This window comes from Liolophura sinensis, chromosome 3 (assembly GCF_032854445.1).
Source record: "Liolophura sinensis isolate JHLJ2023 chromosome 3, CUHK_Ljap_v2, whole genome shotgun sequence".
Taxonomy (NCBI): Eukaryota; Metazoa; Mollusca; class Polyplacophora; order Chitonida; family Chitonidae; genus Liolophura; species Liolophura sinensis.
Window position 1 is genome coordinate 285674 of NC_088297.1, and position 20329 is coordinate 306002.

Here is a 20329-nt window from a genome sequence, read left to right on the forward strand (position 1 = left end):
TATGCCGAGGTTGATGAAAGCTATAAAGAGTTTGAAATTACAGAAAATGGTTTGAAAACCATGAAATGGAGTTTTACCTAAGGGAGATTGCTGTACCAGAAGATTAACATCTCTGTGCATAGATGTGACGCCTACAGGTGACAAGTGTCATATTTTAATCAGCGGTTTTTTTTTTTTGCAGCGTAAATCACCGCGATGAAATAAACAACCCACGATGAATTCGAACCAAAGCCCTTAATGGAAATGACTATTGGTTTTGAACTGTTTGTATTCCCTTCACCGAAACCTTACTTATAATACATGACGCATTGAAATGGAATATGGGAAATTATCTTGGGACACTCCCCTGTCAAGTTTTGAGATGCATATCATTTCTCTCTCAAACTAAAATGTCCTCACATGTAGAATGTGACAAGCTGATGAAAGATAGGTCTTTGTGGGTTTAATAGGAGTCTCCATCATGTCATGTAGGAAGTCTTTGATCACCGTGTGCACGGGAATCTTTTTTAACAGGTATGACACGTAACGAAATAGCTTACAGAATAAAATCGGAGCAGCGGGCAGTTTACCTTAATTAATGGTTTATTCTAGCTGTTCATGTAAATGCTTAAATGATAGCAACTTTAAGGCTCTTCTAGCTCCATGCCTTCAGGAGTACCATGTAAAAAATCAATGCAGCAATAGGCATGTGTTAATCGGCACTGGTCTAGAATTACTCTCAGCGCTGTGTTGCTATCACATTTAATAAACATTCACACCAAAACAATGCAGGCTGACCATTCACAGCAGAATCATGGTTAACGCAAAAATAAAAAAAATGAAATACATGTACTGTTAACACCATGTGGAGTATAAACAGGGGTTGGTAACCCTATATATGTATTAATTGTCACCGATCCAGAATTACTCAAAATGCTGTGTTGCTATCACATTTAATAAACAATCACACATGGAAGTAATGTAAAGCGATCCGGCCTCGGGGAGGTTGGACATGCAGTAGAATTTTGGTTGATGTAAGAAAACAATACAAAAGATTATAAACAGCGTGTTTTAAAAACAATTCTTAGATATGAATTGTGTTGCCACTGATGCAGAATTACTCAAAATAGTGTGTTGCTATCACATTCCATAAACCTTAACACGAAAACAATACAAAGGGTCGTCGGGCAGAAACCGGAGGTCGACAACCCTGAAAATGGGTACATTACATCGTGTAGATCAGTCGGGTTTGCCATATTCGTCTACATCATGCACAGATAAATCTACAAGCTCAGATTTTCAGACGTGTGTTCATTTATTTCGCAACACGAACAAAAAAAGCCCTGCAGAATGTAAGAATCAGCCTAGAGTTTGTTACGAACACCGAAGCCCACTTTCTGCTGACACCGGCGTTCTAGCCGTTATTATCAATATGGAACTCTAACCGTCGCAACACCTGATCTGAAGCGCATTGCCATTAATCTTGTTTCGTGTGTTTACTCGATGACATTTCTGGTCAGCCGTAAACTGTCTGGTAACCCCAAGCCGTCCCCGGATCATAATGTCAAACGCCAACTATAAATCTGATAAAATTTATCACCATATTAAAAAAAATAAATGAGGAAAAGCTGGGGAGTGCTGTGAGCTCCACACCTGCTACAACTCTGATAAACGACGAAGCTGATATTTTGTAAAATGAATTACTCTAAAACGATATCAAAATTCGATTGGATTTGCGATGATCGACTTTTTGGCTCAAGATCTCCGATATAGTCATAGGAACGCAACATTGAGGCCATGGTGATTAATACATTAAACGATCGTTGATGGCCGTTGTATGCTAGCAGAAGAACCTTCAGAAGATGTCCAGTGGGCGCTTGGAACAAACATTTATTACCGGTGGAGCTAAGAGTGATTGATCGAGTTAGTACCTTAAGTGAATCCCATGGGCAAAACTCTCAGCACTGAAATAAGACTGTCCTGTGTTTAAATGAGACAATAATTGTTTTATACATTGTTTCACTGATAGGTGACTTTAATCATTCTTTATATGTACACATGGTGTGCTTCCTTTAGGCACAAAAATATCCAAAAACGTCTTGAAAAGAGTTTAATGTCTTTCAAAACATTTAATGAAAAGGTGTATCAATTGATTAGTTTAGCACTGTGTACTATACATTAAATAAAACAGTGAGATCAGTGAGTTCGACTGTAACACTACAGTGAAGCTGTAACAATGAGTTTATAGCAACAACCCATCACTATGGACAAAACTCTGATAGAAAAACTGAAACAGTGAGATCAGTGAGTTCGACTGTAACACTACAGTGAAGCTGTAACAATGAGTTCACAGCAATAACCCACTACTATGGACAAAACCCTGATACAAAAGCTGAAACAATGTCAGGATTTTTGTATCGAGTTGTGGAGAAACCATGGCAATTTCTAAACGCAGTTGTTTATCGGGCAAATATTTTTCTTGCCGCCATCTAAAATGCGTCCAGCATGTTTACAAATTGCCCAGGAAGACATACACAAGTTGATAAAAAAAACACACTGAAGCTAGCTTAATCGCTCGCATTTAACAAATCTGTGCCTTTTTAAACAGAGAACAGCAGTACTGTGAATTTTGGCAGATTTGTAGCGTTTAGGAATGTCAAGACGCCGTCTATACTGGTTACATCGCTAGGAACATTGCAAATGTTTATCAGCTGTGGATGCATTACAAAACTAGCTTAGACAGTTTATGTCATAGCTTAAAAAGTTATATTGAATTAATTTATGATGCCATCATCATTGGACAGTGTGCTGCCTTTCTGGGTGAGAGTAGAGCATTAGCCCGATAATCACAATAAGCACTACTTAAGAGCTTACAGTCAACAGGTCAAGATAAACTGATTGTTTTTCTACCACATTGTTGTGTACTCAAGCAAGCCGCTACTTCCGCCCGTCAATACCATCTGGCCGATTAAAGCGAATAATCTGACGAAATTATGTTTTTACACGCATTAACATTGCTTGGGTTCTGTATATGTCTGTACCTTCATGTTTGCACAATTCTTTCTTTCATTTTTTCTCATAAACATCAGATTTATGCGGTTTTGCCTTGCGCAGTGACGCTATTTACGATAGAAATGATTGTATAAAATATATCAGATAACCTATGCAAGGAATTGTGCAGCAAGAAGAATTTTACTTGATAATAAAGAGAGCTGGGATATCATTATATTAAAACTACTCATTTAATATCGAGACATTCGAGTAATTCTGTTAACTGTCAACATAAAATGAACGCTTACAGATGACCATGGACTTCCATCCCTACCCCATAATGCTGGCTACCGTCGTACAAGTGAAATATTCTTCAGTGAAATATTCTTCAGTCCGGCGCAAAACATCATTCAGATAAAGGTAAATGAATCGAACGCACAGTAGCCTGCTAAAGTTTTCAAACCGGGAAGTTTACTTGAGTGGAAATAAATTTTGCCTAGGAAATGTCATATAGAGGACGATCCATAGGTGCCGGCTCACATGCATGTTTGTATTGTATTTTGACACATTAAACTTCACTGTATCGGAAACAAATATACTTCGACGAATTAACCAGTTGCCTTAAAACTTTGAGCCAGTCTGGAGAAAAACCATTAAGTTTCTTGTCGCATTGGGTCATTGATTTGAACACACCTGAGGATAAGTTGAACAGTACAGTTACATTAGCCCAAAATAAGACAATTGATTTGCCAGCGGAAAATTTTGACCACAAATGAGAACTCGGACAGGTATGGCCAATTACACTTCTGTTGATATCGAGTGGGAAATTTGCCGTATTTCGCGACATCTTGCCCAAAAGCATCGTAAACGTGTTTACCTATATATCCATGTAGCTCCCATCTAGCTAATTGTACTGCCTTATATAACATAATGATTATCCCTTATTGTATTGTGCTAGCTGCTTAGTTGATACAGCAGTGTATATCAAGTTGTTGGCCGACACCACTTTATGGTGTAGATTTTCGACACAAAAGTCGTATTACCAAGGGCGTACAGAAGTCAGTAAAGTACTGTAAACTTACACCGACAACTAGTTCAGGTGTACATGGAAACTCTCGTGGAAGATGAATGGTCTTAACGAGGGTCACGCAATGGTCGTCGGCCTCTTACTGTCGTCAAGGACCCACGAACAGTAAGAGTGTGAATTCCACAAAAAAAGCTGTCCAGCACTGTCCCAGAGTTTGAACCCGTCCCACATGTGCCGTAACCATTGAGAAACAAGTACCGCTAACAACCAACTTCCCCGAAAAGCTAAGGCGTTTCACACCTATGCACTTTTGTTCATATAATAAATATGTGCAAACATTAGTAATCCTGCTCTTCAACGGAAACAATACAGTAAATGTCAAGTTCATTTTTACGCTAGCAATTCCCTTTTATACAAATCATAACTAAAATGTGACAATCCATTTTTTAAAAATCAGACTCAAAGGAAGTTTTGTTGAGATGATTTTAATTAGTCAACCGCCGGCGAGTTGGTTAGGGTTCCAGAAGGACGCAATGACTTAAGTAGCTGAAACGTTCATAATTATATTCTGACAAAGATGCTTTTGGAAAAATACAATTGATTTAAGGCTATAATTATACATTAGGTGCTGAAAGCAGACGGTTTAAAAGGGAAGTAGACACGCTGTATGCAAGGGCTAATATTAAAAACCAAATCGTCAACATTGTAATGGAGGTTAATGTTAATGTAGAAAATATTTACTGATTTATCTCATTGGTGTTTTACGCCGTACTAAAGAATATTTCACTTAATATACGATGGCGGCTATTAGAAAATGATCTGAGGGTGTACCGGTATGTAATTTGTGTTGCCTTTCAAGGACCTTTTCATCTGCTGTAACTGAAAGACAATGTTACTATATGTATGTGTACCTTTTTGTTATACCGATGTACTTTATTTGCACTGGTCCACGCATTTCATACTTTGTTGGTTTCAGCGTTTTTGTTTTAAAGATAAACAAGGATCCCATGCATATAGACCTGTGCCAGCTCAAAGTTCCCTCCAAAAATCGTCTTTGTTTATTTATTTATTTATTTTTTTGATTGGTGTTTTACGCCGTACTCAAGAATATTTCACTTATACGACGGCGGCCAGCATTATGGTTGGTGGAAACCGGGCAAAGCCCGGGGAAACGCACGGCCATCCGCAGGTTGCTGACAGACCATCCCACATACGGCGAGAGGATGCCAGCATGAGCTGGACTTGAACTCACAGCTACCTCATTGGTGAGAGACTCCTGGGTCAAAACGCTTCACTAGCGCGCTAACCAGCTGAGGCACGGAGGGCCCCCAAATCGTCTTTGTCAGAAGAGGGCTGAGAACATTCCACTCATTTTGATTGTCACTCACTCTTCTTTCTACTAACATGTGTATAAGCTTTAAATATATTTACACATTAAACTGCTCTAAACAATTATCATAATTTATCAAAAAAAGTGTAAATGTATCACGGTACGTTTCATGAATATACTAAAATATGCTAACATCAACATTTCATGAGAAAATGAGACATGTTTATGAGACATTTTTATGAGACGTGCGTATCACGGTGCCACAGAGAGAGAATCATCGAATTCCATAAATATACTATATTCACAGCGGCGGGAAAATATATTTATCACATGTGATGAGTAAGTGTTATATATCACTGTGTTGCTTTCAGTGAATCGATAAATATTTGCAGTCTGTCAGAAACCTGAAGATGGTCGTTGGTTTTCCCCGGACTTTGCCTGATTTCCCTCCCACGATAATGCTGGCTGCTGTCACATCAGTGAAATTTTCTTGAGTACGGCGTAAAACAGCAATAAATGAATAAATATTTACAGTGAGTTAAAATGTTTTTTTTTTTTTTTGAGAATGTGTATTGTGTCACTGTATCCGGGTGACAGTATTACAATGCTTCTATCCATACATTATATTTAAAGTGAGAAAAAAATATCTGTCACAGAATTTTTATGGTATGGTACAATCTATCACTGTAACACAGGGCAGGATCTGCCTGTATCATTAGAATACATTTTTACATCGGGAGGACATGCAGTTTAAGCTCTTACCACTGATTTTTTTTTAGGATGTGTACTGTGTCAGTGTATCGGAGTGTAACCTTAGGCGGGGGAGTTGTCCGTGTGTCTGTGACAGAGAAGTATGGTCACCCTTTGGGACCTTCCCGTATTCCCCTCAAGTCAAAATACCTGTGTCGTTTCCAATAGATCGAAGCTGGGGCTGTTACAGACTATCTGTCCCTACTCCTAGAGGTCTCAGCTGCCTCTTCCAAGTAGGTGTTCCCAAGTATTTTTCTTGCTAAATCCATTTCAGAGCTTAAAACTATTTGTAATTCGGCAAACCCAGCCTGCGATGCGTGAGTACACTCCCCAAACCGGAGAATCGCATCAGTAATGGTCTTGGTGACACTGATGTTGTTCAGGATTTTTGTGTAAAATTTGCTGCAGGTGACAGTAATGCAAAGCTACGCAGAAGTTTACCATAGGTTATCTCTTTGTTCTCTGGTGGTTTCCCGACGCTGTGATGAGGAGTATGCCTTCAAACATTGCAGCTGGAATGCAGTGGAAAAACATAAAAATTACATCAACTTCAGATGAAAGAGTGCACAAAGTTAGTTGTGATTATGGGCTTCAATATTTCCCCCTTGTTCTTCAAAGAGAACAAAACACTTGAAAATAATTTTGTTTGGTGCGTATTTGGGACTGCTGCAGTACCTTATGGTTTATATTGTCTTTATGTACTAATGTTATCAATGAGGATGTAGCACATATTTAATTAATGTATTTGCTCTAGAATTTAGCCTTGTCAACTAAAAATGTGTTCAGCCTGAATTTTGATCATATTAATTTTTTTACTATATTCCTAAATATTATCATAATTCAGATTAAATACATATGCTTCGATATAAACAAATAATTTATATTCAAATGAATTTATTATACATGCTTATTTAGTCCTTATTTATGTAACGGCGATGAATACCAACAGGTGGCCCCAGTTATCCACCATACGAAAATATTTTTTAATACTCTAGTCTCTTGAAAAAAAAATCTAAAAAAGTATTGAAGACCATATTTGCAAATCAGTTTTGACGCTCTTTCATCTAATTTTTTATGTTTCATTTTTATGTTTTGCATTGTTATGTTCTCTTCTCATTTAAATGTTTCCGCCAGTCGTGTGAATATATATATATATATATATATATATATATATATATATATATATATATATATATATATATATATATATATATATATTAACATTAAACATTAAAAAGGGTATATATAACCCTTTTTAATGTTACTTTTAGTAATATGTTTTGGTTCATATACCAGAACTTCTACTCTTACATGTTTTTGCTTTAAAGTGACCATTGACAAGTTATTATTGCAAATATATAAATGCATGTATCTTGAGTACAACACATCATAAACTGTGCACTTGTGACTTATAAACTTATGAAAAAAATGTATTCGCTAAGTAGTCCCTCATTCCTTTCCCGTAATCAGTTCCTCTATAAGATACTTTGTCCATATTATTGTCATCATTGTCCCTACGGACGACAGGCTCCTTCATCAGGATGGCGATGTTATGTAGCACACCACAAGAACCAATCACCTTACAGACTCGCTCAGGTGAAAGCCTGAATTCCAAAACACCGTTCAATGATACATATGTTTTTTTGTGTCTATCTGTGATGTGTTAAAACGACTCTGTTCTTCTGTTTGAGGGTCAGGGTATGGCGGTAAGAGAAATACTCTACAGGGGTAACCCGAATCTCCTAGGAGGAACCCATTAACTGGCGTGACTTCCAGTTGTCTCGAAATATGGCTCCTCCGAAAGATCCGACTGTCATGTGTCGATCCGGGCCAACGAGCAACGTTATTTGCAAGGCGATCTGAAAAGTATTTTGCATCAGTGATTGTTCCCACTTTTAAATACACTTCACTAACATCTTAGCCCAGACAGAAAGTTTATTTACCATGCAGTTTATCCCCTATCATTTATGGCTACATAAATGCATTCTAGTTCTGGGTTAAGAAATATATTTCTGCATGAGTTTTATGCTCAACGCCAGCTCTCACTGGTTCAAGTATGGGTTTATGTGAGCAGGACTAAGTGTGCAAGGTAGGTGAAAGGTTATTCGTGATGGTTAATTATTCTGCACACTTCCATCTCCTCTTCCAAGAAGGCACACAATTGAAGAGTTGTTGAGTACACCATAAAAAATTCACCATCAATAAAAAAAAAAAAACATTTAACGTGTTTTATGGGACAATCCTTTAAATAATTGCTTAAGTAAGCCCTACCCTGACCCTATCTGATATGTCGGTTGGGTTTTTTAAGATTGTTTCAATAAAATTTGCGATGGGGGTGGCGGTTAATCATTCTTTCTCCCACTAATTGTGAAACACCAATATACACAGCTAACCTGTATCAGCACTGAAAAAATAAATATATTTTAAAGATCTATTTTTGTTTGAATGTTGCATAGTCTGGTTAATTCTAAGTTTGTCTAATACCTAGGCAGTCTAAAAGTACATCTCACAAAATAAATCCAAGTGGGTCAGAGAAAGAAGATTGTTGTGGTTTTTATTCAACTGGGACTAAAAAAAATGTGTTATATTTGTCCAAGGTTTTAATGAATGAATTAGTAGGCCTACTCTGGCTGGAGCTAAAGTTATTTCCCTTCGTTGCGGTGGCGCTACTAGTTTGTTGTTGTTGTATGTTTTCTAACAGAAGTTTAAGAGGTGGGAAAATTTATGTCGGATATAATCTTGGCTGTTATTTTCTTCTGTGGTTTTCTGTGTTCTGTAGTCTAGACCAGTGGGTAATATCCACAGCTACGTTTCTGTGTAGAAAGTAAGAGTTTGAGAGACAGCGACTCGGGGAAAGTGTGCTACAGTGGACTTACTTTCGTGATCGCAGATGGCTTGTACATTGATAGAATGGTACCCTATCCTGCGCATAAAATCATTTTTCCCGTTGTTTGATGCTATCAGTCTCACATGTGTTCCATCACTGCAGCCTATGACATCTGGCATTCCTGACCACAGACTTTTTTACGCCACAGGTGTCTCCTATAAATTGGAATAAATTGCCAGTGGCATAAAATCTTACGGCAATGAAGATTTGCGTTTTCGCGTCCAGTGCCCTGTTTCTCTTCGTGAGGCAAGTGATGTCGTCTCGTATTAGATTTGGAATGTATTCGATTGACTCTCGACCAAAGCGATAACATGTGCATAATTCTGCATCGCAAAAGGTGTTCATATGAGACTCTCTCAATCAATAAGTCCGTTCTCGCCGCGTACGCATTGTTTGGTTCATGAAAAGTATACGCTGTGCCTTGCTTAGGCAAATACAACTGTGCTGTGTTGTTGTTATGTCAACACAAAATGGCGTGTGAATCATTTTTTTAATACTTATGCCAGACCTGGACTAAAGTTAATACCGGTCTTAATCCAAGTCCATGTTTTATCTACTTTACAACAATGGTGCTCAAATTTAATACCAGCCTTAAGGCTGACCGTAGGATTTAAAACCGGTCTTCACTTTCAATACACTTTTGAACAACCAGTCCCTGTGTAGCTCGTCCTCGAGTTTCCCATTGTGACGTTGTGACGTCAAAAGCAGATTCACCGTATATTTGTCACAATGTGTGGGGCTTCCGGTTGACCTAGCAGTGACGTCACAGACGTTGGAACGTCATAGATTTTGTGACGTCACAAAGATCTAGTACATAGAAACCATGTCGGTGCAGCTTGCCATAAGTTGAAGATGAGGGTTGTACCGATTTTAGTTGTTTTATGTGTTCTATTGAGCGCGAAGTGGGCGATATTTGTGTCGTTTGACAGTCTGAAGGAACAGTGAGTATTGCTTTACATTTGTCTGTGTGTGTCATCTCAATATCAATGGTATCATAACGGTTTATTTGACTACTGACTGTAAAAATTGATATTTTTGCTTTTAAGGCTACTTTCTGGTGCACAGTTAGGTATGTGCATGTACATGTCAAGTCCAACAGTAGACTTTACATCATCCTCCTAGTCGTCAGTTGTATGGACGTAAAACTTAACACCAACTAATGTGTTGCAGATGTAAAGAGAGAAGCGGCCTTGATCTTGTAGTAAAATGGATCAAGGCCGTGATTGGTCTTCCCGATCCAGAACCCCCATGGTGGAGACCGGCTGTGTGCAAATGGGTCAATCGGGAACCACAAGGTAAACCTCATGCAATTCTTGTCATTCCCTACTCAGATATTCTCATCAACATTTCTCAAGCTTTAATGTTCTTTGTTAATCAATGATCTTGTAAGCTGGCTATCATGACAAACCGATTAGCCTCTAACAGATTCCATGAAAAGACAGGCTTACCCTTGCCGTGTTTACCTGTGCACAGTCACAACATAATGACTCAGGAACCGCTCACTAATATGGTCGCTATGAGTTCAAGTCCACTTGACTTCCTCCCCGGTCGTATGTGGGAAGAAAAAGCACGGCGTTATACACAATTATAATAACTGAATGTAAATCAGTCATCCACTATATACAGGTTAGCTGAAATCTGAAGACACAGTTACCTGGAGTTTCCATGTAACCACGCAACTATTTTACGGTGCCAGAAATGTGACATTTATCACTCTTTTTCTTTCTAAACTAGCCGTGAATAACAGTAAATGTAATAGTAGTATTATTATTTATATTATTTTATGTGCAGGTAATGTCGAGGCTTTTGTGATCGTCACAGCGTTGCTGCTTTTGTATAACATGTGTTGGGAAAGGAAGAAGAAAACTAGTAAGTTCTTTTCAGTCCCTCTTTCCGTTAAATGAGAAACAAACCTTAGAACATGGACCAAGATAGACACAGCGCCATCTTGATGCTGTTTAATGTAGGATAACTCCTCAATACATACCCTTGTGGCTAAATTGCTGACTTGTCTACCCTTCAATCCGGACGGCGCTATGTCTGTGTTGGGGCTTGGTTCATAACTCAGTCAATCTGCTTCCTTTAAAACAAAGTTCCTATTTACTAGTTTCATAAAAATGCGATGCACTATTTTCTTTTTTACAGTACATTTTGTTACCAACTAAATTAACTGGCGATTTAAAATTAATTTTTGATTTTGATAAATGTCTAACCTTAAACACAGTCACACTGTTAAGTTTCTTGCGGTGTTTATCATTATCTTACAGGACGCCGACAAGGCAGGAAGTTATGCAACAGGAAGCTTTCCCTGGAACCACAGAAATGCCGTGGTGAGTTAAATGGTGCGAATTTTTAAACAATTAAAGGTGGTTTAAAACAGCACAAATTCGAATTCCACATATTCAACTACACGAAAGCGTATACGTATGCGCCGTTCAGTCCTAGAAATTGTTCCGTATGTATTAAGTATTGGTAACTGCAAGCTGCTTAACTTGCGGATGTCTTGAACATAGGACGGATCGAGGTGTTGCCTTTCCGTCGACACCCAGGTAGCGGGCTCGTATCCAGCTTCTGTTTTTGTGAAAACCTCTCCTTTTTTGTCCTTATCGTTCTGTGGTTCACTCGACTGTGAGAGATTTGTTTTTCTCCTTTCTAACTGTGGTATGTTCATGAATAACACGGATGAGATAATATTGGGAATATGAGCATTAATTTAAGAAATTAGCAGAAAAGAGAACGTATTGATTTCCTCTGGCCGATTACTTAGAGAGTCCGCCCCTGAAAACAGTGACTCCAGAAACTGGTTCTCTGTCTTGACATCTCCCCTAATCAGGGGATTGGTCTAAGATTGAGCCAGGCCCGTTACAGTATAAAGTGTTTAACTGGGGCTTCATGTATAGGGTGTTGGGAACGGCGTCTATATTTCAACGATAGAGAGACGAGATGAGACCGAACAAATTAGAAGAATTCTTACACGTGACTTTTACTGATTTATATATTGATATCATTCACCTAATTCCACCTCTGTTTATTTAATGTTTAATATTATACTCACTTGCTTATACGACGGCGGTCAGTTTTAAATGTGAAAGAACAGAAGCGCACTCGTATAAACCGCCTACCTTTGGCAAGTAAGTAGCGTACACATAAGCTCGTCATGTTTCATCAGGACAACTGGTCTTCAGTGTGCGAACGGCTACATGCATATCAGCTTCTTGCTGTCATCTACGACTTACGAGCAGCGAGAGCGAAAATCTGGAAACCAGGATTTTTCCTTAATAGAAAGGCTTCTGTGTTTGTCTGTAAAACATCTTTTATATTTATTGCTTTATATAGATGCACAGGCCAAACGCTGTATGGACCTGTTGCCAACAAAAAGGAAGTTTGATGGAAGCATCAACATAGAACACGTGAGTACAGTGATTCAGTTTTAAAAAACAGAAACATAATACAGATTTTTCCAACTGTTGTTCCGTCCTCAAGCATGAATATGTGTCTGTATATCTACACTGAAAAAACAAATGTTTATTATTTAAACATATGTCTACAACAGATAATAAACGTGGTTAACAAATTAATCCTTTTCAGTAAATGTCAGTAACACGCGCACACACTATTATGAATGCTTATTTTTAACATCTTCACGGTGTGTTTATTTTTCTACACTTTCATACATTTTCATTTCTACATTTTCGGCCTACACGCGTATGCTTCATAAATATATTAATTTGTTTTATAAATACATGCAGTATTTTATAAATACTCACATTTATGGTACAAATGCAATAATTTATGTTGTAAATTGAATGGGTTTATTGCTTCAACCGAATGATTTAAGGTTTTCAATGTATATGATCAACATTATAAAGCGATCACTGTCCTGTTATCGGTTGTTGGATAAAAATGTTTAAGTATTAAACGTGTTGGAGTTAAGCATCAAGCATGTTTAGTATTTGTTGAAAAGAGATACTTAATGTTAAACATTTGTTGTGTTTTTTTTTTTTTCAGTGTAGACCAGTTTCTGCAGGCACCGGACTATCCCTCAAAACACGATGACTGAAATATATACAGACTAATAACTGAATGATGTCTCTTTGCAGGGCCAACCCCGCGGACAGAGCAGATACCAGCAGCTGGTACTCGGGCCTGTGTCAGTTACATTTCAAGCCATTCGAGCTGTTATTCTGACATATTTTAAAGCCCTGGGGTTATCTGAGAAAGACTTAAAGTTCACCAGCAAGATACGCGACAACGGTACGCCTGAGTTTCTAGGCATATGCTCAAAAAACTTCTGGTTCGCGGTGGTGCTGATACCAGACGAAGGCATCAACGTGCAGATTCAGCGCATGGGGCCAGCACGTGGTCTGATTAGGGAGGTGGCCTATCAGACCTACCACGTGACTTACAGGGGTTTTGTGCTCAGGGATGAGGGCACAAGCCTCCTTTATGGCTCTGGGTAGAAAGGATAGGTCACAGGCTGGTCAGGATGAAGTGTTGTAAATAATCTCATTGCAGTCTATTGAAAATTATTGTCCTTGTACTTCTTACTTATCTGTGCAAGCCCTTCAAACTGACCAACTGCTGGGTATACAAGCTTGTCGCGTGTGTAAATTTAGAAATTTGGTATAAACTAGACGCCAGTAGTTATGGCTAGAAGAAATAAGTTGTATTAACCATTCAGTGTTTGTTTCGATCATTTTGGTAACTGGTTATTTGCTCTGTCAACCAGTCTCTGATGAGCTTGTATAGCTGGTTCCCGACCTCAGTCTATAATTGCCTCAGCTTGATGTGGTTTGAGATCAGACCTAGGAAACCAGAATCAGAATGAGACGTTCGCTTCAAATTTGTGAATACAACATCCCTCCTACGTGTTCTCTATTTTTATCCGTACAGGTATACTCTACCTCTTTCTAAATAAACGAATATATTTAAATGAACAAAAAAAAATACACAAATATGTGTTGTTTTTTTTATAGTTCTTACTTCATTCGAATTGTGTGAAAGCTAAAAAAAACAGATATTACGATAAGTTTGTGTAACAAACTTAAAAACAAACTTTTGAACCTTGATTGCTCTGATTTACCTGCTGATTAAGAAGATAATTTTTTGAACCTTGATTGCTCTGAATTACCTGCTGATTAAGAAGATAATTTTTTGAACCTTGATTGCTTTGATTTACCTGTTGATTAAAAAGATAATTTTTTGAACCTTGATTGCTCTGAATAACCTGCTGATTAAGAAGATAATTTTTTGAACCTTGATTGCTCTGATTTACCTGCTGATTAAGAAGATAATTTTTTGAACCTTGATTGCTCTGATTTACCTGCTGATTAAGAAGATAATTTTTTGAACCTTGATTGCTCTGATGCCGTGTAGATTTTCCTCCTGATTAATAAGACGAAGCGTAAGATTGCTTGTTGGAATCCGGGACTTTTGATACGCTTGCTTCTTTGGGTCTATACGGCTATGTTTGTTAAGTAACGGGTGAAGGTCACTGGTGTACACCGGGTGCTGGGGTTTCCTGAACCATCATTTTCACTGTTAACACACAAGTGAAAGCGTTCGCGGCGATAAACACCAATTAAACAGAGCCGTTCCCAACCCTCTATGGTTAAGCGTACGTCACGGCCATTGTTTACGGAATACCATTGGGGGAACAAAGAACAAAAAACAACACTAAAAGTAGACATGTACACCCTACAGTGAATTCATGTTGAAATATAAATGTGAAGAAAAAAAGCATGAGCGTGAGTGCTTAGGGTCTAACCTCGTACTTAACAATTCTTCAGTAATATGACGACGAATAAGCCCTTATAGTGCAGGTAATGTGCTTCCTTGTTGTAGGACGGATTTCTACCACTCGTTTATCTAGTGCAGCTTTACTGAAACGACTAACCTAAGCCAAGTAAGCCACCCTACATACCCGAGCCATTATACTGATACGGGTCAACCAGTCGTTGCACTATCACCTTAATGCTAAACGGCGAGCGAGGAAGCTACAACCACCTCTTTTAAGGTCTTAGGTGTGACCCGACGCAGGAAACACAATGGATCCACCGCTCCAGAAGCGGACGCTCTACCAACTGAGCCATTCGAGACGGTTGAAGAGAAAAAAGAACACTTGTAGTGTACAACTAGGCTCTGTAACAAATCCATGTTGAATGACAAATGCGAAGGAGAAAACAACATTTACAGTGCAGAACCACGCCCCCCAATGAATCCACACTGAAAGATAAACGTGAAGAAAAAGACAAGACTTACTGTGCACAACTTGGCACCACAATAAATTGATAGTCATCATACAGTCAATCATATTGGACTCTCAGTGTCAGTAACTACAGGAAAAAATTCTAAAGCAATTTGACTGTTGACTGTTGCAAAATATGGTGTTTCTAGGTTCACACATGTTCTTGTCACGATATGGCTGAATTGTCGCTTGTGGGTTAAGTCATTCCTTCACTCAGTCAGTCATGCATTAAGACATTTTAGACGAACAGATATATAGAGCAAATCTATTATTATTTTTTTTCCTGATGCTGGCTTCCTCTCGGGTCGTACACGGGACGGTCTAGGAGCAACTTGCAGATGGTCGTAAGTTCCCTCCCCCTCCTCGCGTTGCCCTGTTTCATCCCACCATAACGGTGGCCGCCGTCGGTTAAAAGATATACTTTTGAGAAGGGCGTAAAACATGAATTAAATTTATTTATTTACTTATTTGGTTGGTGTTTTACGCAGTACTCAAGAATATTTCACTTATACGACAGCGGAAACCTGCAGGTTGCTGGCAGACCTTGACAAGTACGGCCGGAGAGGAATCCAGCATAAGGAGGACTTGAACACACAGCGACAGCATTGGTGAGAGGCTCCATGGTCATTACGCTGCCTTAGCGCGCTAACTAACTGAGTCACGAAGCCGCCCTCCCCTCTCCCAATGAAACAAATACAAATAAATAAGGTACTTAGTGTACAGTCACGATGCAGTATCAATGTATATAAAATGTTTATAAAAGGAAAGGGCGTGCAATAAACACACAGCGTTTAAAAACACTGTTTTGGACTTCACAAACGTACAACATTTGACACACTATATATGTTGTATACGTGTAACATTTGGGAGTTCGTTGAAAAGTAATTCTAGCTATCTTGCATTAAAACTTTATATAGTTTAAAAAGATTTCATGTTAGGGTAATTTACAATTAAATGGAAGTTTTCTTTTGGGAATTTGAATGTTGTTTTACAGGTTGTCTACGTGAACTATGATTGGTGCAATTTACTTGCTACAAATTTGCCAGCGGCCAGTGACTGGAGGGGAAAGCCCCAGTTGAGTTAATGGACGAGGTCAACGCTCTTGTTATATGAATACAGATTAATATACAGACTTGGCTTAGAAAATGTCACGTCGGTCTCATCTAATTACGCCAATTCCTTCATAGATCTTGCCTGTTAGAATAAGAGTTCAAAAACGCCATCGCCATTATCTGAAAAGGTTAATCACAGATTGATTTTGTATGGAAACCCAGACGTGACACCGTTGAATCCAAAGAATCTCTAAACCTCGTGGAGACGTGTACAGCTTACACGATTTGTAAGTGCGCGTAGGGTAATGGTTGACACAAGTTCAGACTGAACACGCCTTGGTGAAGACCTGTACAGCTTACAGGTATCCTTATGATTTGTACATACGCGTAAGGTATTGGTTCAAGCACGTTTGAACTGAGCAGGCCTCGTGTACAGCTTACACGTATCCTCATAGTGTATCCATACACGTAGGGTAGTGGTTCACACAGGGTGAGGAGTTTGGAAATGCTTCTAAATGGCATTTTTGGAAAACAGTTATACACGGTGTCCAAGAACAGTTCAATATCAATCAAATACAATGATAATGTACGGGAACATAACTCCTTTAAAACACGTGCTAAAACATGTTTACGACACATTAACTTAAAACATATTCTCACTACAGTAACCCCCCAACTTCCTCTGCTAAAGACTGCATTCTTGAAGATGATCTAAGGTTAAAAATCCAAGGTTCAAACCCAGCATTCGTGTGGTGATTGGCAAATGGTGACACATAATCCTTGAAATCAAGCCCTTTGGCAATTTATTTCTGTCAAGGTTTTATTCTAAGTCTTCGTGTAGATGTTTAAAAGGGACATAGAATCATTTCTGATTGGCTGGTATTAGAGATAGACAAGTCTGGGCTATACCTATGAATTTTAGATATGGGATATTTATTCAAGCGTTGCCAAATCTGCTGACTTTAACCTCGGAATTCCCACAGTCACTCAGTGTGGATTCTGTATTTCTTTAAATAGTAGCAAATTACTCACCTCTAGCACCATGGCTTAAGCAGAGTGAGGTTAAAATATATGCACTGATGTTAATTGAAATATATTAGACGTGACTGGTATAGAAATAGTTGTATTGTCATCACATTTAATATACACATTAGAGCAATGCAAAGGGACCAGGTCACGGAGAGGCTTAGTCCACAAGCGGTTTATGGACGAATACAATGCAAAAACCACGTACAAAACTAGTATTATTTGCGGGTAATGCAGACGAACCCATTTCTGTAAGTTACATATATGTAGTGTTTTAACGAAGTTAAATTGTTCTGTGAAACTGAACTGCCCAGGGGAGAAATAAACAGAGATCGGAGAAGAGGGGGAAAGGAAGGAGAAGTAAAAATGTCACCTAAAGTGGACGACCAGCGCACACCAATAAGGATTCACTTACACGAGTTAGCATGTGAAAACAATATAATTGAAACGGCACAGTATAGAGAGCAAAACGAGAGCAGCGACGAAAGTGTGACAGCTGGCAGATGGTTACATGTAACCGATGAAATACAGCCTGTTGTCAACTTAAATCAATCAAGGTGTTTTAACTCTTCATGTAAACGCATAAATAAATTTTGTTGTAATTTACACGCCCCCTATCACCCTGGATTAAGCAGAAATATGTAAAAAAAACATAAGGGGGCGGAGGATCACTAATTTAGGCATAATGATTAGGCATCACTGGTCTAAAAATCCTCAAAATGCTGATTTGTCACATTTAACAGAAAATCACATTAAAACAAAGGGGCCAGGCGTCGGGGATGACTAGTCCACCAGCAGAATCCTGGTTTATACTGGCTACAGGAATATGCATAAGAGGGTCATCGGGTTTCAGTTTTCTCGGGCAGAACTTTCACATACTCTTAGCACAATGTGCAAATCAAAATATATCAACAAATATCAATAATTAAAAAATTTATCCCTATAACAAAAAAATGTCACACATTTTGACATATACTCTAACTAGAAAGGAACAAATCCCTAGGTGTCACTTGGTGATGACACCAAATACTGATATGAACGTTCAGTTGTTACCTGGCATGACTTCTGAATGAGTTAATTTTATGATTGCCGTTTTTCGTTTTAAATTAACTATGCCAAATACGTTGTACTATCATGTTGTACTATCAATTCACCCATGTTTATCGTTTGTTTGTTTAATGTATAACCTTGATGTTGTTCCTTTTGGGCTTCCGTACACTGCTGGTGTCAATGTCCTCTAAACTGACCGTTCCCCAAAACGTCTTAATTGACCAGATTAACTGCCACCTATGAACCCAATAGGAGCAATGATCGCTATAATCTGATGACCTTTCTGCCTATAAATATGGGAGCTTCAGGGGTTACGATATTCACTGTTCACTCTACTGTCGTTAACGTCACCGCAAGTACAACACCGACCATGGAGAGCAAGACCCTGATGTTCCTGATGCTGATGGTGGTCGCTGTAGCCGTCGGTAAGTTACTTATTCCTACATCTAATATTAAATGTAGTTTTTTTAAACAATAAAAGCATTATAGTCTTAAATGTAGCTGAATTTCAGATCCGTGACATCTAACATGCAATTAGCATCACTATTTACCTAATTTCGGTTACACTATGTTTCTAGCTAGGATGTAAGTTTCTGCTATATATGCATTTACATGGACAGTTAGAATACGTCCCTAACTGAGGTTACTTGACAAAAGGCCTTACTTCACCTGTTATCTGTGACCATTTGGCAACTATTACAATGTTTTTACTGTTCTTGTTTTTCTCTCTATACCGCAGTAGTTTAATAGGTACTTTTTACTGAGAAACGAATACGGGCTGATGTAAATATACCTCACCATAAGTACAGAAGGCTACGATGCCATTTTACTTGCAAACATCGTTTGTCGCAGATACCACAGACTCTCCATATTTGACATATTTGTTAAAGATGTCGAGGAACAGAAATTTTATTGGGAGAGAAATTATCTCACTGAACAAGTCTAAAACTTATGAACCGTTCAGAAGTCGAACGTTATGAGAAACCATAAATGCTTTAGACTGTCCCATAGAGAGTACAAGCGTTATAAATTCCTCTGCAACATTATGCAGATAGTGTACGCTGTGAAATGGGACACGAGCAATTGTCACTGCGGGACAAAAGATGCTCAAGAAGGTGCAGAGTCCGTATCTTGTATCCCAATCAACAGTGTGCTCTGTATATGTTTGTTATGTTTGTAAAACTGTGAAGAAAATATCTGCACCAAGACCCCAGTCCGTTAGAATTCCAAATCAATTATCCGTCTATCCATCTGACTATTTACTTTACATGCAAAGACAAAAAGACGGCTATTTATTTTATTTATTTGTTGATTTGATTGGTGTTTTTTTCGCCCTACTTAAGAATATTTCACTGTTACGACCAAGATGGCTATGAAACGTTCACTGAATACGCAGTCATAACGTGAAGATATGGGCGTTCGCAGGCTCACCTGGCTTGGACACTGCATGGTTTCCAGACCAATAATCTCACGTGTTCGAATCCACCTCTCTCCGGCTACGGCTTTAAGTCAGAACCTCTGCCAGATACCTGACGAACGTCGGCGGTCGGCTACTCAGGTTTCCTTAACCCATAAACCTGAACGCCGTCAATTTGGTGATCTATTTATAAATACATAAATTTTTTCGTCACCCCTAACAGCACAAGCCAGTGAGAGAAAAAGGCGGTCAGTATTTCTGAAGGGGTAAGTGCTTGTCTTTCATCAACTTCAAATCCCGTTGCTTTTCTGCTGAGTTTTTGTGTTTAGTCTTTAAATAAACAGTTGGAATACAGCATTAGCTGATGTTGTCTCACAAAAGGTCGGATTTAAGTGGTTGACTCCAATTTCAAAGTTTCACGATGGTATCCTTTCTCTGATTTCACTTTTCATTCTGTAGCCTTTTATGAGGCAAAATGAGACGTTGTCAAATTAGAAAACAATGTTTTAAAGATACAAAACACAACAATTAAAAAGTAACAAAGTAACTATACACTTTTAGTTTAAAAGAAAA